The 27,657-nt window shown below is 36.0% G+C and overlaps 1 pseudogene across 1 annotated transcript; it reads right to left on the bottom strand.

Annotated features, from left to right (window-relative positions):
- Positions 1-6,458: 6,458 nt before the first annotated feature.
- LOC105525585 lies at positions 6,459-6,862 on the bottom strand (annotated as a pseudogene). Its single transcript, XR_001003945.1, has one exon. The product of XR_001003945.1 is annotated as a small nuclear ribonucleoprotein Sm D1 pseudogene (transcript).
- Positions 6,863-27,657: the final 20,795 nt, after the last annotated feature.

The raw sequence follows: 27,657 nt of genomic DNA on the forward strand, positions 1-27,657 counted from the left end.
GAATACAGGAGTCTTGAGTGATTGTCTGGAACACTAAGTGGAAACTGGGAGTTCCCTTGGGTCCGATGATTCAAGACATAGGTGAGTCAAAGAAAATGTAATGTGGACAGTGTTTGAGCTAGAGCAGTGGGAGTCAGGAATTCAGACAGATTAACAAGACATCTCTGAGTGGCCTTAGAATAAGACTATTACTATTAAGCAGGTTATTATTTCATTTAGAATAATGAAAACAATTTATATCAAAAATGATAAAAGTTTGGCCGGGTGTGGTGGCTCACGCCTGTAATCCCAGCACTTTGAGAGGCCATGGCGGGCAGAACACGAGGTTAAGAGATCGAGACCATCCTGTCCAACATGACAAAACCCCGTCTCTACTAAAAATACAAATATTAACTGGGTGTGGTGCGCATGCCTGTAGTCCCAGCTACTCGGGAGGCCGAGGCAGGAGAATAGCTTGAACCAGGGAGGCAGAGGTTGCAGTGAGCCAAGATTGAGCCACTGCACTCCAGCCTGGTGATAGAGGGGACTCCATCTCAAAATGAACAACAACAACAACAACAAAATGATAAAAGTTCAAGTCCTATGTGACATGAGAACAGGACAGATTTCACTTATCTAGGCATTTTCAAATCTGTGTATCTCAACAACAGTAGCTCATTAAACTTCTTTTCCATGATAACCAATGTGAATTTAAATGTCATCAGCACAGCTGGGGATGGCGGCACATGCCTGTGGTCCCAGCAACTCAGAAAGCTGAGGCAAGAGAAGGATTACTAAACCCAAGGTTTCAACGACATAGTGCGCTATGACCATGCCTGCAAATAGCCACTGCACTTCAGCCTAGGAAACACAAGGAGACCATGTCTGCAAAAAAAAAAAAAAAGTTGCCAACAATAAGCAGTTAAAATCCCTCAAGTTAGCAGAAAGTTAAGTTCTTAACTGACACCTTTAAAGGGTTTGAAAGTATTTCAACATTTGTGAAAATATCACTTTTTACTGAGTTACTGTCAAGGACATGAAGTTAGATACTTTCCTCCACATACCTGTTAGTTTTTCTTTTCATAAGCCATCATTTTATATAAAACATAGAGTATTTAATGCTCCCTCATCTAGTCAACACCTATGAGTATCTTCCTGATGTATCAGTATGACAAGCATTCAGTTCAGTGCTATCAGGGATGTAAAGATATATGACATATGGTCCTGGTCCGTAGGACTTTGGAAAAAATTCTATACTTTGACTGGAGATGGGACTGGATTACAGGGTTATGTGGCAGAATTTCATTTCTTATGGAAAAGATGATGTTTGCTAGGACTAACAGCAGATTTAACAGAAAAACAAATCACACATCTTCAATAGTAGCAGTTAAAACTTCAAAGTGCCAAAACTGTTTACATTCACAGGAAAAAGAAGACTAAGGAAACTAATGATCTTCTATATGCAGTTCAAAAGGAGGCCTCTCAAATTACCAAGGTATCATGAGTTGAGGAGATATAAAGAGGACTTTATCATTTATCATACTTATCTTTCCTGAAAGCATTCATAAATCACAATAATTGTTATTTATTTTATTCTTTATGCAATGCCCTAACTCTTCCCATTTGACTGTGAGTCCCAGAAGGATACAGACCACATCTGCCTTGTTCAACATTGCACAATCAAGCCTAAAAAAAATATTGGAACATGGCAAATAGCCAAGAAAAATTTATTGAATGAATAGAATTTGGGCTAAATTTCAAGACTGTGAGTATGACATGAAGGAGGCCCAGATGAACTCTCCAAGTCCACAGTCGCTGGGGATTGAGTTAAGAGCAATATCGTATCTCATTGAGCTTGAGGTCATCCCATACTGAAAGATGCCAAGAGACCAGATTGGTTTCACAACCTCTAGAAGACCTTGATCCTTTCCTGATCACCCATGCCAGTGAGCACACAGTGATTTCCTGAGGGACCTTTGAAATTAAGAACATTTCGTGGCAGAGGGTCACCCTTGACATTCTGCTTCGTGACACTGTAACAAAGCCATTTAGCCAGGCAGCTTTAGAGAGGGGGGCTCAGCCCAGACTATTTTCTATGCTGTGTCAGATTCAACTCCACCATGGATCAGCATATTCAGGTCAATGAACACTGCCCTTCAACCTATTTGAAGTGTTTTCTAGTTCATTCTTGTTGGGGAACAATTGCATTCTTTCCACTTTAAATTGGTTTCCCTATTGTGTTTTAACACCGAGTTTTTATGTAACATTCTAGTAAGATCTTCAGACACCCCAGCAGGGGCTTATATTACACATAAAATTGTTGCTTAGCTGACATCAGTTTTGGACCCCTGCCATTTGGGTATAACTTCTCATTTTTGCCCTTCAGATGAACTGTATATAAATAGACTCAAAATAAACTCATTATGGAGATGGAAGTTGAACATATGTCTGAAATGTCACAGCATTCTTTGTAGCCACTGTAAGATTGTCTGTAGATTACCATTTTTATTTTCAATAATAAAAGCTTTTACTTTGAAGTTAAGTTCTAGAGTTTAAAGCACAGCTCACCAAATTTTTGTTTGACACAGAAACACCATTTTTTAAAGTCTTATTTTCTGCCAGTGGAGTACCACTGGGAATTTTATAATAGTTAAATGACAAAAATTCATGTCACAGCTCTCTTAACACAAATAGCTTTTTCAAGAGTTCAGCAACAATCTGGCTTTATTTGCCCATATTCAAGTGTCAAAGATAATATAAATCAAACATGTTCTAATGTATATGTGTACAGAGTCCTCAGTATAAATGTATTCAACAAATAATTGTAAATGGAATCAAATTTTTAGGAAACAAGAGGAAACTTAAATGTTTGGAATAAAAATTTTGAGCTAAGACCATATAGCCTCCAAGTTTAGACTAACTGATTAATCTGTGAGCTATAAACTCATATTAAAAGATGGTTTGCGGTTTAAAGAAGCTTAATTAGTCAGAGTTGTCTATATTTTGCTTTGGTAACAAATACCTCCAATATCACAGTATCACAATAACAAAAGTTTATTTCTCACTCAGATGAAGGCCACTGTCCAGGTGACATTGATGTGTGACATTTCCTTCTCAACACCGAGTTTCTGGCATCACTGGAACAGAAATAATCATGGAGACACCCACATCAGCTCCTCAGCAGCTAAGTCTCAAAGTAAGTCTTTTTTTTTTTCTTTTTTCTTTTTTTTTTTTTTGAGACAGGGTCTCACTGTGTTGCCCAGCCTGGAGTGCAGTAGCGCGATCTTGGCTCACTGCAAGCTCCGCCTCCCAGGTTCCTGCCATTCTCCTGCTTCAGCCTCTCGAGTAACTGAGACTACAGGCACCCACCACCACGCCCGACTAATATTTTTGTATTTTTAGTAGAGACGGGGTTTCGTTGTGTTAGCCAGGATGGTCTCGATTTCCTGACCTTGTGATCTGCCCGCCTCTGCGTCCCAAAGTTCTGGGATTACAGGTGTGAGCGTGCCCCGCCCAAAGTAAGTCTTTTAACTGCCAGTCTTGGACCACTGTGCAAGACGAATCGCAAAGTCCCATGCAATGCAAAGGGGCTAGGAAATGTAGTTTCCCTAATACAAAAAGGTGAGGAGAACTGGTGACATTGAACACTAATAATAATGTTTACCTCAAAACTCCATCAAAATAAGACAAGTTTGATTGAAACTGCCCCTCTCTGTACTGGGTTGAATAATATTCCTCAAAATTTATGTCTACCAGGAACTTCAGCATAGGATCTTTTTGGGAAATAGGGTCTTTGAAGATGTAGTTCGTTAAGATGAGGTCATACTGCTTTAGAATGGGCCCTAAACCCAAAGACTGGTGTCCTTATAAGAAGGTCATGTGAACATTTAGAGAGGCACACAGGGAGACTATCTGTGACAACGGAGATAGAGATTGAAGGGATGCATCTACAAGTAAAAGAATGCCATTGGTGACCAGCAGCCCCCAGAAACCGTACATGGAACAGATTCCCCTCAGATCATCCAGAAGAAGCCAACCTTGTCAAAACCTTGATTTCAGAATTCTAGCTTCTAGAACTGTGAAATAAATTTCTGATATTTTAAACCAGGAAGTTTGTAGTAAATTGTTATGGCAACCCTAAGAAATTAATATACCATCCCCTCCAAAACAAAACAAAAAAAAGTGGTAGGTAGACAGTTTAATCACTTCTCACTTGTTCCTGATCTACAGACAAGTGCAGAAACAGTCACAGCAGTTCCCTTAGGGGTTTGGCTTTGTTTTAACTCAGGATATTCATTTTGAAGAAATAGTCATAAAATACATTACACTGAACTGTTTAAACTCAACGGGGCATCATTTAATGTTCGACCAAAGGATCCATCTGCTTTCTTTAGGTTAATATTCTGTTAAAGTATTTGTTCTGGAACTCTGGAAATTTGTGAAGAATTTGAAGTCTCCAGGGAAGCTAAGAGCATTTAGAATGGAACTAATGGTCTGTACATTTCATTGTATTTTTACTGCTTCAGTAGCAATGTAGAGGATAGGCATATTGAGTTGGGGTTAGAAACTAGGGTTAAACACTTAAAAGAATGTCAGGCATTCTGTGCCAAGGTCACCATTTAGCAATTTCACAAATAACTAAATGGAATGCCAAAAATATGTTACAATAAAAAACAGGTCAACGAGAAGACAGAAATGAAGAACTTAAATTATTTCTTTCTTTTAAAGATATATCAGACATCTTGTAAGATACCATCTCTCTTCTGGAGAATACTTTATTCTCTACTCCAGTTGCAGTCTTTCAGCAATAAGTTAAATCATGCCATTTCCAGAGTGTCTTTAGCCTGTTTTGCTTTCCTGAGATCACTCTCTCCTGAATGTTTGCAATGAAGCAAAAATAAACAACAAAACACTGCAATTTCTATTACATCAATTTATTGATGTTAATACTTAGTTTCACTTTGCAAATGCAACCACCTTTGAAGCATGCTTATTGTTCTTTTCTGCATCTTATTTCAAGCTGATTTCTATCAGTGTAGGTGTCTGAGCTTTTGTGGTATATCTAGTTAGATGAAAGAAAAATCACTGAAGTGGTCTACTGCAAAAATGAAATACATTCAGGCATTATCTGTGTAACACTGCCATTTGTACCTCTAAGGGTCTAATTCACTTCAGCAATGTTCCATGAAGGGCATTGGCCAATGTAAAAAATATGTATTGAGGATTATAGTCAAATATATAATTTTAACATATCCAAATGGATGCATGGATAATTACTGAATCTATAATAACTAATATCATCATATCTTGAAAGGTAGGATTTTCATGCTTATATCTCCAACAAATTGACATGGTTATCCTTAAGAACGAATTGATTTTATATTACCACAACTGGACTAAACTAGACTGAAATGTTCTTTGCAATGATTGTCATTAAGTGAAACAAGAACATTAAAATGAGTAGGTAGGCAAGAAAACAGCCCTCTTATCCCTCTGTAGAATATAGTACTTACTTGTTTTGGAATGTAAAGACCAGAAACGGTATCAACTTTCTTGATATAGTTCACATACGTAGGTGATTTATGTTTTTCCAATTTGCAGAGAATTCAGTTGTTCTTCCATTTCTTCCAATCTTTCAAGTGCACCCTGGGTATGTTTTTCATCATTTAATAGAGTCTGATTTTTTTTAACTCACATGTCAATACTGTCCAAAAGTTTGTTGAAAACATTCCTTCAGAATTTGGATCTGCTGAATTGAAGAGACCTGATTTCACCTCCACCAGATGCAGAATTGTGTTTTGTTTTCTTATTATCACTGTCACACAGCTTAAAACATGTATGCTTTTCAGAATGTAGTTGTTCAGGCAAACTGTCAGATGTATGAAATTCAGTATTGGTATATGCAAACACCGTAAACTTTTCTTTAAGGAGTAGATGGGAGAATATGTTTAAAATATTAGGAAGCCTAGGCTATATTTTCAAGTCATCTGGGCAGCTATAATTCTCAAGTGGAAGTGTTATAATATGCTAAAAACATTTTGCTTTCCTCACTAATGATTTGTTCCTTTTAAATTCAAATTTGAATAATTTTTCATGTATTATTATTTCTGTTAAATATATATAGTATTTAAGATGGATATTTGCTGGCTATATTTGTTCTGATATCTTATGATCTAAATTTTGAGGTACCAAGATTGTTTCTCTGTTTATTTTTTCTAATTATGTTTAGAAATGCTGTAATAAATATGCAGTAGTGATATAAAATTAAGAATTATGTCAAAGATAATATAAAAGCCATTATCTATGAAGTCATACATGCCTCATTTTGTATAAGTTTTATTTAGTGATCTCTTGTTCACTTAGTATCTTGTTAAATGCTGATATCTCAGTCTTTCTGAAGCCCTGAAATGGTAACTGTAGCAGTTCAAAAAATGTCTTTCATTTCGATCAATAAAAAACTTCTGTAAAAAAAAAAAAAGTACTGAATAGGCAACTGTTCCACATTTATGCTTATTAAAAACTGACATAAACAAACACAACCTGTACAAAAAATAACCCAAATCCCATGTCACTTTGGAACAGTAATCTTGAAAGACATTGTCGCCTAGGACCTCCTCTTCTTCTGCCATGGCCACGTCCTCTTCCTCTACTCTGCCTCCGCCTCTTCCTGCAACAGCTTCCCTTTTCTTAGGTTTCACCTTAGTTTCACCATCCACAAGTAGTGTATCCAGAGGTAAACCGTACGGTAGAATAAAATACCAAATGTTATTTCTTCTAATACTCAGTGTTTCCAGCTGTACAATTTCTTTGTTCTTCAGGGTCATTTTCACAGCTTTAAGATGTGTATTCACGCTGACATCCAGATCACTGGATCAGTGGGTTCCAGTGATTAATCTCCCTGAATGGTGATGGCATCTGAATGAAAATAACTGAACCAAATTGCACTGAAGTCTTTGAAATACCTTTGTAATTACTCAAGCAGTTACTCCCTACACTGACGCAAGGATTACAGAAACTGATGTCAAGGAGGTGAGTGAATTCAACCACATGTTCTGGGGGCTTGGAGATAGATGACTTTGGAAATGGACAGAGGTGAAAATGAAGAAGAAAGCTGTGTTGAAACAGAAATACAAGTCGAAAGGAACAACAATTACAAAGAACTGTGCAGGAAGGAAAACTATGTATCAATTTAGAATGGTTGAGTTACATTAAAATAAACCAAATATGCTTTGTTAAAGTTTAAATGTGCAGCCATAGTTTGAATATTTTTGGCTTACATGCCCTCAAGAAAAGGGAAAGCTGAAAGAATTAATCATATTTGAAAAACATATTTTATTGTATTTTGATTAGATATTAAATTCTCAGTGTTATATATTGTACTATGTTATTTTATGACATGCAAACTTATGTATGCTATAAATTTGGACTGCTATAGACCACTTAGGTCCAACTTCAAGCAGATATGCATTTTTTTATGTCATATTAAATATTTATTTTCTGCAGACTGACTTTGGAGTAATTCTTGAGCCAGGAGGGGAAGAATTAGTGTTCAAATTGCTGAAATCTTAGGTCAAAATGCTACAGAAAAAAATCTCTATGTAAAAAACAATGGCTTAGAGTCAGTCACCCCCTGCCAGCAATTCCAACAGTTGAGGTTTCATGCCTCAAGACATAGTGACAGGAGTTAAGTGAACCAGAAATTGAGGCAGTGAAGATTTTTACAGGGAAAGAAACAAACTGTGGGTGTATGGGAGCAGGGGAGGAGGGTGACAGACTGGGGAAATGATGAAGGCTATTTTGGAAGCCCACAAGGAAGTGGTCTTGGGAAACCTGCAGCCACTGGGAGATTCAGAAAGCCAAGGGGATCCAGCTTGTACTTTGGAGACAGGGTGCTGGGAGTGAAGGCAGTGAGCCATGTCAAGAGCCTGGGAGGCAGGGGAAAACTAGAAGGGGACCCCAGGTGAAGAAGGATATGGGATGGGGTGCAGAAGTCCATGGAGACGACTGGCAGATCGACTGTTTTTGTTTTGTTTTGTTTTTAAATGCAAGTTGACATTTTATTAATATATTATCATTAAATATATTAGCATAACTGTTGTGGTTGTAAATGGTGTAACCGTCACCTTAAAAATCAGAAGCAAGACAAAAACATATGACTACTATTAGTTAACATTGTTCTGAATTTTCTAAATGAACGCATTCAGAAAAAGAGATCTGCAGTATAAAAATTGTAAATATTGCCATTATTTTCTGAAACTGTTTACCAGAGGATCACTTATAAATAATTTACTAAGAAATTTAACAACAAAACAATCACTCAAATAAATGGATATAAAAAAGATACCACTACTTCTATAATGAAAATATTTATGACAACAAAATATGAAAATAGAGGAAAGTATGAGAGTAACTAATTTTCAAAGATGCTAGTAAACCAAAATAATTAAAGCATTGTAGTACTGATGAATTCACAGACAGATCAGGAGAACAGTATAATGTGTATATCTACTTCTGTATCACTGCTAGGTATCCATGTATCTTTCTGTATGCAAGATATATATACATGTATCTTGCACCTGATGGATAAGGAAGGATCTGGAGCTTCTGCCCAGAATAAATACAGCAGACACTATTTAAAGAAGCAGTGCCCTGCCCAGAGTCAAAAAACATTAATTCTATGGAGAAGTTTATTCAAGTGAAATAGATAAATTTCAATTTTTAATTTGCATGTTTTTGAAATCAGTAAGAAATTTCATTGGAAACTGAGAGTTAGATATACATGTAGAAATGTTGCTGCCTACATCACTCTGCCAACAATCAGGCATGGGAATGGCCAAGTCTTAACTTGGAGTGGGGAGAGTGATAAAGTTAGAAACATTTAACAGAAGTTTTTCTTAAATTTTTTTCTCAAAAATGAATGTTTTCTTCCTATGTGACAGAAATGTTATATACTAATATTTGGTTTATTCTGTGAGCTTTCAACTCTGACTTTTATGTAATGGGTTTTTATATAGTCTACTTGATCATATCTCTGTCTTGTGTCCCCACTAAAAATAAGAATTCTTAAGGTCAAGAATGATTAACAAGATTGATTCTTTGCCTCAAGCATTATAGGACTTTTTTATTTTAATATGGTATTGACAATAGTGCTCGAACGAATAGGAATAAAAAAATTGACTTATCTGGCTCTTAGAACATTCTACAGAACTATGCAACAAGAGTAAATTAAAATATTTTTGAATGAATTTTGCAAAACAGTTACTGGGGATATAATTATGAAGGCAAACATAGTGCCTGCCTCCCTTGATTTTAGAGTCTAGGGAAGATTTTAAAACCCGAAATAAATCAAACATACTTATCTCTACTCTTTGGAGATAGCTCTCTAAACTGCTCTATTTGTGCTACTTGTAGGTTAACTGAGTATAATACTAAATACGGTGTTCATTTCTTTCCATTCCTTATCAGATTATCTCTTCTAGAATTTATTTCCACACTGTTTTATCATATCAGTGAAGTGCTTTTTGAGATTCAGTAACTAATACATGACAGTTAAAGAAAATTAATGTATACTACACTATTTAATTTCTAACCTATCAATACTATTTAATTTGAATTGCCTTTAAGGCACTCACAAATAATAGACCACCTACCATTTAAATTTCATCTCAGCCTCCAAATATAATTAAGTGAAAACTAAGAACAAAAGTTGATTTTCCCAGAATCTGGGAACAACTTACAATGTTAGCATTAATCAATGTTAAACATGATACTATATTATTAGTATTTACTTCTTTACACTATGTGACTATGCTACGTACTCAACCTATTATGCTGCTATAACCAATGCAAAAGTCCCTTTATGCAGCCTTTTCAAAGCATTAAAATTCAAATCCAAACCATTAAATATTATGTTTCATAATGTTTTCCTACATTGTATTTGTTGTATTGTATATGTATATGTTGTATTGCCTAATCTGCAATACAACAATTAAAAACCATAAAATAGTGATGAAAATCTATAATGAAAAGAGTTATTTCCCTCTGAGATTTGACTAATATTATGACAATCTGCTTTCTTGTTACTATACATTTTAAATGAAGTGATGTGTCTTGTGCCAGCATTTAAAAACTCTCCTTTGGATTCCTACCAAAAATAGTACTTCAGGCTAAACCTCAAGGATGAAAAACATTTAGTAGATTTGTTGAAATAGAGTTTAATATTCACATTAGTTGAGGCTCCTTTTTGATAGGTGATACAATTCTAATATAGTCTCATTACAAAGTTACAATAAAAGAGCACACCATGACTTTTTGAGAAAAACAACTCCGAGTTGTTCTCTGAGAACAACTTGGGAGATATCATAGAATATTTTACTTTCTGAAATATTCTTGAAAATAGTAAAGAGTCTAATTTTAATGTGGGATGAGGAGTGAGAAAAGAACAAGTAATATTTTACCACTGAAATTCAGAAACATTAATTTTTTATTCTATAAAATTAGGCATCTATTTTGTTTTAAAATTTTTAAGTACATATAAGTTCTAATTACTGAATATATTGTCCTAAATATTCTATTGTTAAGAGAATCAGTATCTTTCCATTTCTGTGGATAAAAAGCATGGACAGCAACACTGCACCAATAAGAAAGCACAGAGGAATATAACTTTCAGGATGCTAGGACTGTTGCAGACACCTGGGACAAATCCTATCTCTTCCTGTGAGGATACAGAAAATGAGAAATTGATGTAGTTTCTTCCACTATCAGCCAGATTATTGAAACTAGAGCCCAGGAACAGGCACTAAGAAATCATAAGCAAACAGCAAGCAACAGCCTGCTCTTAAAATATCAGCAACTAAAAATCTTAGAAGTTCAAACTTGTTTCTGTTAGGGAGTTATCTGTTTGCCTGCTAGGTAATGGAAATTTCTGGAGAAAATTTGCACATATGCCAAGTGCCGCTATCCTTTGGCATATGTATAAATCTAAACTACAGCACAGACGTCAAAAATCAAAAGACTGCTATAAAATGGGTGTCCATATAAGTCTCATCTTACAAATACAGTGGAAACATCTCTGGCTGAAGTTAGAGTATGTCTCCCAAGGTAGCTTACGATACTCATAATGCAAACTTAAATGTATCTGTCCTTGCTAAATCTTACTGTCTTGGTTACAAAGATACTGCAAATTCAATCCATAGTGAGTAAATGAAATTTTTGAAATAAATGTAGACGTGGATGCCCTGCAATGTTTAACAAAGATCATTAATGTCCTCTCCAAAAAGGCAAGGGCACATGATACTTCTGAAACAGATTCTAAACTTATCCACATGTAACATTCAACTAAATTAAAACAAACAAATAAATAAAAACAAATTTAAAAAAATAGTCAAATAACCAGTATTCCTTATAGAGAACAAATTATCAAACATTTTTGAGGAGACAGCTACACAGAGAATAAAGGACTCCAGTATTAAGTGAATTTCTGAAATGAATAGTAAAGGATATCAATATAAATCTACATATTTTAAAAATTATTGCAAAACATTAGCTTTTTAGAGCCAGCCTACCAGGACCTTCAGTGTGTTCTTTAGTCTGACCCATCCTAACCCATTTGTTAAAAATCTGAATAACAGACTGGGTAAAGAAAATGTGGTACATACATACCATGGAATAGTCTGCAGCCATTAAAAAAAAAAAAAATGAGATCATGTCCTTCGCAGGGACATGGATGGAGCTGAAGGCCATTATCTTTAGCAAACTAATACAAGAACAGAAAACCAAATACTGCGTGTTCTCACTTGCAAGTGGGAGCTAAAAATTAAGAACACATGGACACATAGAGGGGAACAACACACACTAGGGCTCTTTGGAAGGTGGGGAATAGGAGGAGGGAGAGGAGCTAGAAAAACAACTAATGGGTACTAGGCTTCATACCTGGGTGATGAAATAATCTATACAACAAACCCCTATGACACAAGTTTACCAATAACAAACCTGCCAATTGTATCCCTGAACTTAAAATAAAGGTTAAAGTAAAATAAAATAGAATCTGGCTAGTCCAACCCACAAAGGCAAAAGATAACCAGTCAAAGCATAAATGCATAGCCATATCACCCTCTTGCTCCCTGTATTCCAGCTCATTTGTATGAATATTACCCCTAGTTTTTCAATTGCGCCAAGGTTCGCTCTGACTCATTTACAACAAGGGCACTATCTTTTGACAACAGTTTGGTCAAGTACTATGTCCGACCTCAGATTCCTCTCAAGGATGACCTTGAGTCTCCCCTCATGGCCACGCATCACAACTACATATGACATCTACAAAATCCTATGAGACTGACAGCCTGGAATGCTCCTAGCCTACAAAATAGGATTAAATCCTACTTCTGTGGATCAAGGTGACCCCAAGGGTCTCATTGCTCTGGGAGGAAATATTGACACAGTAGTGCTAGTCCACTCCTTGGAGCTGGTGTGTATCACTTCATGAGGGCAAAGAAGAAGCGTCTCTTCTTATATTCTGTGCAGCCCTGATAAGTAACACATACTGTTTCTCTCGCAGCACAAGGCCATACCTAGGTATGATGGACTTTGTAAAGGAGTATGTAACTGCAGAATCAGGTAAAGCAAAGGGGAGAAAACAGATATGGGAATAAGAAGAAACTAGCAAACTGTCCCAAAGGCATTTACTGTTTATGAGGCACTTTGCATGTACTTACTTAATATTTAGCATAACCCTATTAAATAGAAACTATTAGTATGATCCCAAGTAACTTGTTCAAAGATGCAATAATAGAAAGTGGAAGACTCAGAATTTAAACTCAAGAGTCCATGCCCTCTGCATATGTCTGTATATGTGAGAGATGTATTGTGAGAGATGTAGATGTAGCAATCACAGCCCTCTCATGTCTTATTACCCCTATGCCCAGGAAGTTTTTGTGCTTTTTAACCCCTCTGAGAACATCTGGTAATCCTGCCTTCTACAAAGAGGACAACCATGAGATCTGATTCTGGCTGAGAAATGGGGTGTGGGAAGATTGGAGTCAGTGACCCATTATATTAACAAACACCATGTCCTTGTGCTGAAGTTATAGAAGGAAGAGCTTGCACTGGGAGCTCAATTTTAAGGCTTTAGTAGAGCACAATAGCCAAATCTACTGAGCTCCCCTATGTTTGCAGATCTTAACCCAAGGACAGCAATAGAGCTGATGTTCCGCACGTCTCTTTGTTGTCGTCATTGACAGTTTGCTCACCTTACTCAAAACGCTGCCTCCTAAACATTAAGAGATATAGAGCTCATTTGCACCATATGTTTACTGGCCCCTGAGGGTCCATTCTGGAACTAGGAGCAAAGATTAATGCATATACCACACTTTTTTATCACACCATTTTGCCCAGAAAGAACCAGTTAGGACCCCATCACAAAATCTGATACTCAACCATGTGAAAGAATAAGAATAAAGCAAGAGTCAGAGAGAAAATGTTCCATTTCCCTGAAAAGCAAAGATGATAGGATTTCATCTAACAGTTAAAAGAAGATTGTTGGCTCAGTGTTATCTAGCAGCTTTGTGGACCAAGCCTTGACTAAGAGAACTCAATTGCTCTTTAACAACAAAGTTGTAGGGAGATAAACATCAGAGTCACTGGTTCTAAACCATTACACATTATTCCTTTCTTTCCTGCTTCTGTGATTCCAGTTCTATATCTCAATGACTGAGTCACAACTAAACTATGCCTAATTTTGATGACTCATTTTAAATGAGATACTCTGCTTCTCTTAATAAAGCACCTTTTTTTCTTACTTCTCCTCACCATGTAATGTGAGTTCATTAGACTAAAATCATTTTCTGTTTTCTTCACTACTAAATACTCAGTGTCTATAACAGTATCTAGCCCTCAGTAGTGTAAGGGAGGAAAAAACACTTTCTTAGACAAAAGGGTAGACCCTTCTAGGCTCCTGGGCTGGGCTGGTCTGTTAATTAAATTGACATGAGACAGGTTAAAAGAAAAAAAACAACAATATGAATTACATATGTATGCACAGGAGTCCCACAGAAATATGTGGCTCAAAGAAGCAGCCAGATGATTGAAGCCTTTATATCATCCTGAGTTACAGAAAGAAATAGGAATTTGGGGTTTCTGAGGGAGTAGTGAAGGCAAATTATGTGAGAATCAGGGACAAAATGTATAGTAAGTAAAAGTAGTTTTTTATGTAAATAAAAGTTTCTCTGGTGATAAAAGTTGTCTTCACCTGAGAAAGAGTAGCTCTCTTCCTGGTATATATATGTTTATTACCTTTACTAAAGAATATTTCCTTTATACATGTAAATAAAGGGGGAGAGTGACACTTCATTTTAGGTAGCTGAGGAGAAGTAAAGAGTTTTTCCTGCTTTGGCTGGTTTTCAATTTCTTTTTGCTCAAAGTAAGCAATATGCTGAAGTGGCAAATTTTGAGGTGGCATAATCTGATCTCCTACAGTCATATTTTGGGGTGGTATGTCTTGAACTCTCATTTGCACTCTATAAATAATTGTATAGGAAAAATGAAGGCTACCACAGGCTGTAATTACGGATGAGATGCTCCTCTAGGCATAGTCTCGGGCTTTTCGGATTGCCAACAGGCATTGTTTCCTGCCAGATGTATTTTCCAAGGAAAAGAGAACCTTTCCATTCATGTATGATGAATAGCTTGCAATGCAGAATTACTCAAAAATAACAAGCCCTGACACTAAGCACATACAAGTGAAAGAAGTAAAGACCCAAAGGCTGCATCTCTACAATTGCTTAACACCCTTTAAAATGAAGGGAGAACCCTGTTTGGTGGCGCCCTCTCTAAAAGTTTAGATGTGTTGCTGAACAAATAGAAATCATGAACTAATTGACAAAGAGTAGCTTCTAGGCAGTAATACTACAATTCCTTTTATGAAAAATAACAGGTGAAAGAAGCATTTGATTGTTATTTTCAAAAGGAAAATGGACAATTGCCATAAATGGGAAAATGCCAACTGGTCTATTAATATTGATTTATCAACTACTGAAATATTTTGCAGTTGTGACCTTCAAAAATTGGTGGACAAGATTATACCATTTCTTAACATGAACATCCATGTTATATTTTATATTTGTGATTCATTTAGTCTAATATTTCAATATATTTTTACACACAGTTACAATACTTTATGATAACTGTTAATGGTGACTATCAGTTACTAAAAAAAGTTTAAAAGGTTTTATTTTTATTGACATTATGTCACCACAAAAATTAAAATTTAAGTACAAATTGTTCTTTCAGGTATCTGACACAATTAATTATCCAGATAAATTCATTACTATAGGTTCTGAATAGCTAAAGTCATGCTTTAACATGAGTCTCCAAATATTTGAAAACACATGTGACCAGATAACATAAGAAAATATTGATAGAGGGAGGGAAAATATTGATTCTGATACTGCATATACAACATGAAAAGTGTGTGAGCTTGGACAAATCACCTAAATTCTCTGAGCCTCAGATTTCTTAACTGTAAAAATGAGGTAACCTCTTGAGCTTGGTTTTACAGGATGCTATTAGAATCCAATGCAAACATTCACATGAATGTTCTTTGTAAAACATCAAAGAGTAATATAATTATTGGTTTCTATAGCTTCTATTTAGTTTCCAATACTATTTCTCATTACCTGTATGAAAACAGGCAATTCTATCATTCTTCTCTGCTTCAGTATTGTGGATTTCATATTGGAGCCTTTCCTAGTGCACAATTCATTAATTATTATCTTTGTTCCCATTATTCTGTTGAGACTCTGTAGCAATCAATATCTAATGAGTCTCCTTCTAACTAGAATAAACTGAAAACATGCAAATTACTGATATTCTTTCTATTTTTTACCACCCTCCTCAGGTAATCACCAGCATACTCTGAAGAATATCTTCTAAAAATTACATTTTCAATGATTTTCTTTTAAGGGGCTCACATATGAAAAGAACCTCAGAAGCATCTAGAATCTTGGAGACTTTCACACTTCCCTTGGTTGCATTCTGTTTCAGTGGAATTATTAACCTGTAAATCGTTAGGGAAATTAGAGAGCTGAAAACCATTTAAACAGATCTCAAAGAAAGACCAGTGGAATGGATGTCAATTGGTTGATAGTATAAAAGTAATTCCTGGTTGTACTAATGGAACTCCACTAAACTTTGAATTAGCAAATATAAACTCAGTGAAGATGTGCACACTTAACATCTTTGTTTCATATATTTTTAGTGCAGCTATGAAAATTAAAATAGGTTGATGCAAGTGGAAATAAATTTTTTATCAGTACAGAAGTGATAAAGAAGCTCCCATGAAAACCCAAATGGCAAAAGTAAATACAAACAAACAAACAAATAAACCTGCTAAAACTAATTCCAAAGCGCACTTGTGGATGTGATTGTGAGACAGGATCATAAGCTTGTGGAATTTTTAAATATAAAGTTGTAAAGGTCGACTGATGTGTGTGATTATGAATGAACATCTGTATCTTGGCTTGTCCAGACCAATTTATTTGTGAAACAGAAAACAAACCTGATAATCATCAAATTGGTTTATGACTTCCCTAATAAACTAACTGAATGCTTGCTATGGAAGATAGTGTTAAATATGATTGTCAAACTCATAGTAGATGTCAGTTAACAGAAAATAATAAAATGAAATGTGTAATTACATATGTTAGAAGTACGATGATACTAAAGACTATGGAATAGTTTTAAACTTTTTTTTCCCAAGAGTATGTCTAACTAAAGCAAAGTTCCTAAAAATAGATTTTTCTTTAATTTGAATAAGAACTTTTCCCAATATAGAGGAATAAAGACTAGAATGATGAATTTAAACCATTAGAATTATCTAGTATGTCTAGCTAATTCACTTCATAGATAACAGAGAAAAAATCTAACCAAGGAAGGTCTAGGAATCACATTACCTCTCTTGAGTCCAGTGCTACTTCCATTACAATTTGCTGCTTAAACGTGTGTTTGTTAGTTTTTGTATTGCAATGTTTAAGGTAATGATATTTGATTATATTGTTTATGAGAAATTATTCTACAGACTAAGATAGTATCTCCATTTCTTCACCTAAAAAACAATCTATTATTTCAAGTAGCTCGCTTATTTTTACAAACATTCTCTTATTTCAGTTTGTTTTCCTTCTCACCTCAGAATTAAAATTTGTTAAAAGCCCACTGAAAAATTCATTCCAGAATGCTTTGTTCTTGCAATAAATTTCCCTACCAGTACTATATATCTTCAGTGGAACTTCATGATTTTAGTAAAAAAATTATTTTTAAGATTAAGAAGTTTAACAGGTAAATCAAATATCTTTAAGATTATCTTGTTCTCCATAATATAGAGGCATATAATCCAAGTTAAAAATTACCTGACACTTTCTAATTCTTTTTAAAACAACCATTTTTATATTACTGACTCAATCCCTTTTGTTCTAATATGCTTGACAGATGATGATATAATAGACATATCCCCACAGTTATATACAGAGTTACACCAAATTTATAGAGCAACAGTTGTAGATTTACCCTTTTCTCATCACCTTAAGAAAGCACAAATGGTGCTTTCACACCAATTGCCACATTCCAGGATATTTTGATAGATATGTGGCTCACTGGATAGATAGGTAGCTAGACAGATAGACAGACAGACAGATAGATGATAGAGATAGATAGATAGATGATAGATAGATAGATAGATAGATAGATAGATAGATAGACAAATAGATAGAGATAATTTTCTAGAATGATAGTAGTTTCAGAAGGAAAAAGAGGAAGTATGGCAATAAAATCATGTTGGCATTTAATCCTTAATTATTAACCTTAAGAAAATTAGCTGATGACTAACAAGAAGGACTGTTGCTTTCAGCCATGGTGGAACAAATGGTGCCGGGTTTCCCTTCACAGTAGAAATAATTATGCACTGGACCAATCATATAAGGCAAATGTTTTCAGGCATTAGAAACTGGCCAGTGCAAAACTGTGATCCTTGAAAGTAGGGAAACACTTTCAAAAGGTGAGCCCTATAATTTCCCAGCTTTTTATCCAAGAGTGCCTTCTGGACCATGGTGTAGGGAAGCAGAGCAGAAGCAGAGCATGAAAGTTCTGCTTAGGTTAGGAGGCAAAGACTGAAGTTTGGGCTACTGTAGTGGCTAGAAATTGTGGAGCAAAGTTTTAAAGAATAGGAAAGTGACAAGGAGGAAACAAAAATATTCGCATGGAGATTCCTGTCTCTGAACCAGAGTTGGGCTAAGTTAGCACAGGGCAAGAATCCACAAGGTCTGGTGGAGAATGTTTGTTTTATAATGAGTAACTGAATAGAGCTATCAGAGATCATACAATGTTGGGAGATACTGTGGTTCCAGCCAAGTGAGAATGAAGAAATCTCACACAGCTCTTTGGGCATCGAGGTGAGATTTTGGGAAGGCCATGTTTTAGAATGAAGGCTTAAACCCTAGTGTAAGGAGCACACATTAGGACAAGTGCAAAACCAAAACCGATTACCTCCAATAAAGATAAAATCAACACAGAAGGATCAAAACTATTATCCATTGTTAGTCAACAGAGGCATGCAAATTTAAAAGACATAAGATGCCTTTTTACAGACTAAGAATAGCCACAGTTAAAATGATTGTCAAAAACAAACACTGGCAAGGATGTAAGGCAACTGGAACTCTAATTTATTCATAGTGGGAAGATGGTGTGGTTTGGATTTGTGTCCTCATCCAAATTCCATGTCAAATTGTAATCCCCCACATTGGAGGAGGGGCCTGGTGAGAGGTGACTGGATCCTGGGGGCAGACTTCCCCCTTGCTGTTCTCATGATAGTGAGTGAGTTTTCATGAGATCTGGCTGTTAAAAAGTGTGTAGCATTTCCCCGTTTGCTCTCTCTCTCTCTCTTGCCATCATGCGAAGACTTGCTTGCTTCTTCTTTGCCCTTCTGCCATGCTTGTAAAGTTTCCTGAGGCCTGCCCAGCCATGCTACCTGTACAGCCTGTGAAACTGTGAGCTGAATAAACCTCTTTTCTTTGTAAATTACCCAGTTTCAGGATTTTTTTCTTTTTCTTTTTGAGACGGAGTCTCTGTCGCCCAGGCTGGAGTGCAGTGGCGCGATCTCGGCTCACTGCCAGCTCTGCCTCCCGGGTTCTCGACATTCTCCTGCCTCAGCCTCCCCAGCAGCTGGGACTACAGGCGCCCGACACCACGCCCGGCTAATTTTTTTGTATTTCTAGTAGAGACGGGGTTTCACTGTGTTAGCCAGGATGGTCTCAATCTCCTGACTTCACGATCCGCATGCCTCGGCCTCCCAAAGTGCTGGGATTACAGGCGTGAGCCACGGCGCCCGGCCTCAGGTATTTCTTTATAGCAGTGTGAGAACAGACTAATACAGAGGGTAAAATGGAAGAACCATTTTAGAGAACTATTTGGCATTTTCTGAAAAGTAAACATACATGGCCTTATAACTTAGCCATCCCACTTCTAGACATATATCAAAAACAAATGAACACGTGTTTCCAAAAGCCTTCTACAAAAATGTTTATTGTGACTTTATTCACAATTGCCATTCATATTTGCCCCAAAAAGGGAAAAAAAGTTAATAATAATAAATACATTGCATTGAATCCATTCTATATTCACTTAGTGAAATACTATTCATGACTTTTAAAAAAAGTATAAACTACCCATACATACAAGCAAGAACATAAATTAACCACAAAACTATAATAATGAAATAAAGAATTCGGGCATAAGTGATTATATACTGTATGATTTTATATTTATGAAGTTCAAGAGAAGGAAAAAACTAATCTATGATCTAGGTATTACAGCCTTTCTCACCTATGGTTTGGGAATTGTCTGGAAGATTAACACAGGAGAACTTTCTGGGAAAATGGAAATGTTCAATATCTTGATGTGATATTCATAACTTAATTGGTTAAAACTCCTCAAATTGTACACTTTCGATCTGTTTATCTCAACGTATGTACATTTTATCTTAATTTTTAAAGAGTAATAGAGAAGGACTATAGAGAAAAATTTCATTAGTCAAAATGCCCTAAAAGAGCCTAGTAGTAAAAGTATGCTTCTGTTTTGTTATTTAAACAAAATTAGTAAGAAATAAAAGAAAAATGGGATATAAGATAATAGAGATGGAAAAAGAGAGAAAACTCCTTTGGAGAAATGTTGAGATCTCAGAAGACGGGCTTTATATATGAAAGGAAAAATGACACCTTGGAGGCCAAAAGAAAAAGAGAAAAGAGTTGATTCTTCTTCAAAGGAGAAGGAATAAAACAAAGGAAATGCAATGCCAGGGCTATATCCCACTCAAAAAATAAGTAAGAGAAAGAAATACCTCTTAAAGCTTAGAAATTCAAAAGCTGAGGAGAGATGGTCTTGAGAAGTAATTGGCAACCTTAGGGTTCTAACTCAAAGCCTTATATACAGGATTTAAAACCATCAACAGCAACTTCAGCTCAGAAATCCACTAGAAAAATTCCACAGTTAAAAAGCAAAATAAAGGAATGAGGGAAAGCCTTCTCTAAGATATTAGTTTCATATATATAAACAATTGTAGAGCAAGAGTCAGTGAAAGCAGCAAATGTGCAAAACAAATGCCAGCTTGCATTGGGTGCAAAAGCTGCATCATGAAAGAGAGTTCACGTTTGTTATGATTTTGGCATGTCAAAGTTCAAAGAGGCTGTGTAAATAAAGAGATCTGAATATGCTATAATATATAAGAAAGCACTTTAATACATTCTAATGTCTGGGACCTCTAGTCTTACAAATACATAAGTACCTCAAATGCCCACATCTGAGAGAAGAGGTATTTTTCGTTTGATATGGTAAATGTACAGTGTCACTGGGTTCTTCAGACACGAAGTGAACATAAATCTAGAAATATATTATCTACTTTCCTTCCCTTGTATACACACAAAAAAGTCCTTCCTATGACATGTAGCCAATAGTAATGTGCCAGCTCTTTCTTACTTTCTGTTCACAGCTTATTGACCATGGTTCATACTAAATGTAAGGGTGGTTATCTATTTCTCCCTGGGGACCTAGAGGTCAGGACACAAAATGAATTCTAGCCAAAGCAACATTTTCCCAATGCCAACAAATTTAAAACATGAAGACCAATAGTGGTTAAGATCACAATCTAGGGTCAGAGTGCCTGGGCTGGAATTCTGGCTCCATCATCGAACAACTGAGCAACCTTAATTTTTATATGCCTCGGTTTCTCATCCATAAAATAGAGATAACAATAATACCTATTGCATTCAATTGCCACAAGGATGCAAAGAGTTAACACCCATAAAGCATGTACCACAGATCCAGGGATATATAAAGTGTTCAATATATATATATGTTGGTTTTAACAACTTGACTGTCCTTCAACTGGATAACCTTCTACCTAGAGTTGAAACGGTTGCTTGTTCTTGGCTGCAGTCTTTCAACCTTACTTTTCTGCTCAACATGAGACATATTAAGCCACAAAAATATTTTTCTGAAAAAAGTTCTGATTCACGTAAAAGAAAGTTCAGCTAGTAAATGTAATAATTTGAAATAACATTTTTCTAAAATTGAATTCAAGCTCATTTTAATAGAAAAAATAATAATAGCAGCAAACATTTGTATAGCTACCATATAATAAGCACTTGACATAAATTATTTCATTTAATTTTTACAGTCACTAAGGGGAACAATTACTATCAATAACTGCATTTTATAGATGAAGACAACTTTGGTTGGAAGACTTTATAAAACAAACTATTAGAACAGTTCCAAGCACTATATCACAACTGTGGTTATCACAGCTGGGTTGTGTGTCAGTGACCAAGAGTGTCAAAGGATCTTTATTTCTGCTGAAGAAATAGCTTACCAGACATGGTAGTGGTGATGTGGGAAGAGTCTCAACTCACCTGTTTTAGTGGAAATATCAGTAGTTGACAGAGTAGAGTTGAGCTACTTATGATGAGTTACTCATCAGAAGTTATCAACTACGGAGAATGCAAACAATTAAAATTTGTCAATGCATGTAACAGACACTTTAAGACCTCCCCAGAAACTAAGCAGTGGCTGGAAAGGAGGAAGAAATATGTACTTTTACAAGAGACTGAAATTCGAACCAAAGAATTTTAGGTTTAAATGTGATGTGGCCTGAGGACATTTGGGTCACAGACATTGTATGACAACTTAATCAGTTCTACTAATAAAGAATCTATTCATCTACAGTGTGCAGTCTTATTGCCAGAGTGTGCCAGCCATCCAAGATGAAGAATTAGGAAACACAGTCCTAAATAAAAAGCAGAGTATTACTCAGCCTAGTGTAAGCAGCCCAAAAGCCAGCAGCATCGCTTAATGGGATTATGTTTAATCTGAAAGGACACCACTAGAGATAATGTAAAACATCCAAAGGCCTGAAGTGGCAGTGAAATTATTCAACTCCTGGACTGGAGGAGCTTTTAATCAGGACCCCTGGAATGCTGCAGCAATTTAATAAGTTTAAATTGGTTTCACTTGGATACATCCAGATTTGCGTTGCAGATGTTATTCCACCCAAATCTCCTACACAGGTTCATCAAAAAGGGGATCATGCCTAAGCAATCTGTGGAGATTAAAAAGGAAGTAAATGCCAAAACTCAAATCTAGAAAAAGAGGAAAGTGTCAGATAGAACAGTTTACCAAGGAATAAGCCTGTGAGTGTGCTGCCTTTACTGCTGCCTTTAGACTAAATAAAATGTCTGTAATGCTTAAGCTTACTAAGTCATTCTTTGTTTCAATTTATTAAATGTTTGTACAACATTTTAACATAAAAATGTTAATATACATATGTGAAATAAAACTATAAAAATCAACACAGTCAAAAATGGTAAATTGAAATGGATTCAGTAGAGGTGCACACACAATAAGAAATGTGTAGAGTGTAAATGTAAATGTAAAATATTGGTCTTCATGCAGAAGAGGGAAGAGGCAATTTTTGGGGCTCAGATGTTCTGCATAAGCAATCTCTGTCCTTAAGCTGTAGAACAAAATCAATTCACATCTATACTCCTAAACTGAATTAGGATTTTAAATACATATCACCATGTATAAAAGAACTCATCTCACTTCCAAACAGAGAACACTGAACAGGGCAAAAATTAGTTGATTAATTATTCATTAGCATTGCCAATGTTCTTACAAAGAAGGAAATACACAAAGCAATCACCTATATTTTCTCACTTTCACAAGGGCATTTGCTAAGTGCCTATTAAATGAATGTAACTAATCATGGTATATCAGTGCAAACTGTGCATAAATGCATCAAAAATCAAATCACCAATCCATTCAACCCGTAAAATCCAGCAGGTGGTCTGAAGAACATTTAAGAACAACTAATATACTAAGCAACCTTGATCATCCACTAAATAACCTTCAGCAAGAGCCTTAATTGTATGCAGGTGCAGATAATTGTACCCAAAATAGTTAAGTGGCCACATCCAAAGGTATTAAATATACATAATTTTGAAATGAAGGATAGAAGAAAAAGAAACTAACTTTTATCCCTAAGTTCTAGGACAAAATACATTACTCCAGATCATAAACAACAATGATGGCTAAGGCATTAACTTAGGTCAGTCTAACACCAAAGTTAAAATTCTCACTATGTCCTTCCATGTAAAAAGCCATTGACTCTACTTAGAAACATGACTCTTCTTTAATCTTGTCTTACATCTCCTTTATGGGAGCCTTGTTGAAAATCTAACCATTCTAGTTCCCCCAATATCTACACTGAGATGTAAGTTACCATTTGAAAGCACATTCCATGCTCATGGATAGGAAGAGTCAATATCATGAAAATGGCCATACTGACCAAAGTAATTTATAAATCAATGCTATACCCCTCAAGATACCATTTACTTTCTTCATAGGATTAGAAACAACTAATTAAATTTCAGATGGAACCAAAAAGGAGCCTGTATAGCCAAGACAATCTTAAGCAAAAAGAACAAAACTGGAGGCATCACACTACCTTACTTTAAAATATACTACAAGGCTGCAGTAACCAAAACAGCATGGTACAGGTACCAAAACAGATATATGGACCAATGGAACAAAACAGAAGCCTCAGAAATAACGCCACACATCTACAACCATCTGATCTTTGACAAACTTGACAAAAAGAAGCAGTGGGGAAAGGATTCCCTATTTCATAAATGCTGCGGGGAAAACTGGCTAGCCTATGCAGAAAACTGAAACTGGACCCCTTCCTTATATCTTATACAAAAATTAACTCAAGATGGAATAAAGACTTAAACGTAAAACCTAAAACCATGTAAACCCTAGAAAAAAAAACCTAGGAAATACCATTCATGACATATAGGCATGGGCAAAGCCTTCAGGACTAAAACACCAAAAGCAATGGCAACAAAAGCCAAAATTGACAAATGGGATCCAATTAAACTAAGGAGCTTCTGCACAGCAAAAGAAATTATCATCAGAGTGAAATGGCAACCTACAGAATGGGAGAAAATTTTGGCAATCTGTCTATCTGACAAAGGGCTAATACCCAGACTCTACAAGGAACTTCAACAAATTTACAAGAAAAAACAAACAACCGCATCAAAAAGTGGGCAAAGGATATGAACAGATACTTCCTGAAAGAAGACATTTATGTGGCCAACAAATATATTAAAAAAATCATCATCACTGGTCATTAGAGAAATGCAAATCAAAACCACAATGAGATGCTATCTCATGCCAGTTAGAATGGCAATCATTAAAAAGTCAAGAAACAACAGGTGCTGAAGAGGATGTGGAGAAATAGGAACGTTTTTACACTGTTGGTGGGAGTGTAAATTAGTTCAACCATTGTGGAAGACAGTGTGGAGATTCCTTAAGGATCTAGAACCAGAGATATCATTTGAGCCAGCAATCCTACTACTGGGCACATACTCAAAGGATTATAAATCATTCTACTATAAAGACATATGCACACATATGTTTATTGCAGCACTATTTACAATAGCAAAGACTTGGAACCAATCCATATGCCCACCAATGATACACCGGATAAAGAAAATGTGGCACATATGCACCATGGAATACTATGCAACCATAAAAAAGGATGAGTTCATGTCCTTTGTAGGGACATGGATGAAGCTGGAAACCATAATTCTCAGCAAACTAACACAGGAATGGAAAACCAAACACTGCATGTTCTCACTCATAAATGGGAGTTGAACAATGAGAACACATGGACACAGGGAGGGGAACATCACACACCAGGGCCTGTTGTGGGGTGGGGGGCAAAGGGAGGGATAGCATTAGGAGAAATACCTAATGTAGATGATGGGTTCATGGGTGCAGCAAACCCCCATGATAGGTGTATACCTATGTAACAAACCTGCATGTTCTGCACATGTATCCTGAACTTAAAGTGTAATAATAACAAAAAAGAAAGTACTGCAATGAGCCTTCGATTCCTGACGGTATAATACAAAAATATCTCCACTTCTCCTCTCAAAAATCAACCCCCAAAAAATCAATGACCGAGGAAGGAAATACAAATCCACCTTGAAAAAAATTCTAGATGATGTCTGTAATTCCAAATTACAAAGTATGAAGACAGAAAGAATACAAGGAAGAGGTATAATTACTTACCATAGAGGAGGAAGAGCAATCCTAAGTACCTAGAGGGTAGGTGTTTTGATGGATTTGACCTCGGCTGTTCCAGTTTCCTTATCAATAAAATGAAAATAATAATAGCATAAAACACTATTGTGATAATCAAATGAGAAAAGACATTTGGTGTGGGTATAGAAATGGGGTATAGAGACGCTACAGAGAATCACACTGAAGAAGTTTACTAGTCATATCGGAGTTGTTGTAAATGTAGTCCTTAAGCTCCTAAGGACAATCAAGGCTACTTGTAGCCCTTAAGCTCCTAAGGACCATCAAGGCTACTGATACAGATTTGGGAGCTACAACCATACAAATAACAGTTAAGGCTGTGTGGCGAGGTATGTGGGATATGGAAGGAGTACAGCACATGGGACAAATAAACACTCGATAAGTTAAAATTAATTATAAGAATATTTAAAGTAACAGTTACAATAATTAAAATTTAAGAACATAGGACCAGACACTGGACTAACCATCTTACATTTATTTCTCCTTACTTCTGGCAAAAGCTAGATTTGGTGCACAACTATTGTCCTGATTTTACTGATGAGAAAACTGAAGATCGTACAGTAAGTTTTTGTTGCCATTGATATTATTGTCTTTCCAAGCTATAGCTGGAATGCGTGATGATGTACCACTCAGGTTGTGTTGAGCTGTACTGTATTGGACTGTGAGAGATATAAGGCATTTTAAAGTCAATTGGCCAGTCAGATGGAAGGATGCAGATATTCAAGCACAGCTGAACAAACAGTAGCTCAGTAATATCTGGAAAATGAAGGAAGAGAATATCTTCAGATAAGAAGAATTTGAGCCATTTCAGACTCCTCCTAGTATATAATGATGACCTCCCCTTCAGGAATATGACTTTAATAAATGGCTACACATGAACATAAAGGAGTTGGACCAAAAAAAATGGCAAGAACCAATGGTATACATCAAAGTCTGCTAGATAAAGACTGAATGGATGAAATGCACCAGAAATAAAACTAGAAAAAAAAATTATTTGTTTACAAAAGATAGTTTCCTCTATCAGATCAAAGACAAATGAATCTATTTTAGCAGAATAAGTTTAAAAATAAACATATTTATATAAATGGAGTTTGAATCAATCTGTGTATTTCCAGGGTACTCAGAGATATAGATGAATGTTATCCAGGACCTTAGCATGTCAAAAGATATTTTCAATTAATAAGCCTATAACAAAGCCATACACTGTAATCCTTTCTCCAGACATGAGTTGTATGAAATGCATTGGCCCATAAGGAGGACAAATTTGGAAAGGTGTAATTTTAGAACAAATGTTGGAAAATAATTCAGTCTCGGCCACACTGAGAAGCCTATCAGAAGCCCTTAAATGCTTGAATTATATTTCTTTCCCTTGCTTTTTCTGTTTTCTCTTCTTAACTTGATATAGACCTTCATTTATTTTCTCCAGTATTCATCAAACCTGCTTTCAAGAAGGGATCAGTTTTTCACAAATTGTTCTCAAAAGAGCGAACTGTTTGACTAAACACAGAAATCCTAAAATATAAAACATTTAAAAAGATATTTTTTCGGCCGGGCGCGGTGGCTCAAGCCTGTAATCCCAGCACTTTGGGAGGCCGAGACGGGCGGATCACGAGGTCAGCAGATCGAGACCATCCTGGCTAACACGGTGAAACCCCGTCTCTACTAAAAAATACAGAAATCTAGCCGGGCGAGGTGGCGGGCGCCTGTAGTCCCAGCTACTCCGGAGGCTGAGGCAGGAGAATGGCATAAACCCGGGAGGCAGAGCTTGCAGTGAGCTGAGATCTGGCCACTGCACTCCAGCCCCGGCAACAGAGTGAGACTCCGTCTCAAAAAAAAAAAAAAAAAAAAAGATATTTTTTCAATGTAGACCTAGCCAACGTTCACTAGTCATGAATCATCATATCACTTGCAATGTAATCACTAATTCAAACATTTAGTATAAGTGGAAGTATGTCAAAGATGGCTAACCAACCATGA

This window comes from Colobus angolensis, unplaced genomic scaffold (genome assembly GCF_000951035.1).
Source record: "Colobus angolensis palliatus isolate OR3802 unplaced genomic scaffold, Cang.pa_1.0 Scaffold543, whole genome shotgun sequence".
Classification (NCBI taxonomy): Eukaryota; Metazoa; Chordata; class Mammalia; order Primates; family Cercopithecidae; genus Colobus; species Colobus angolensis.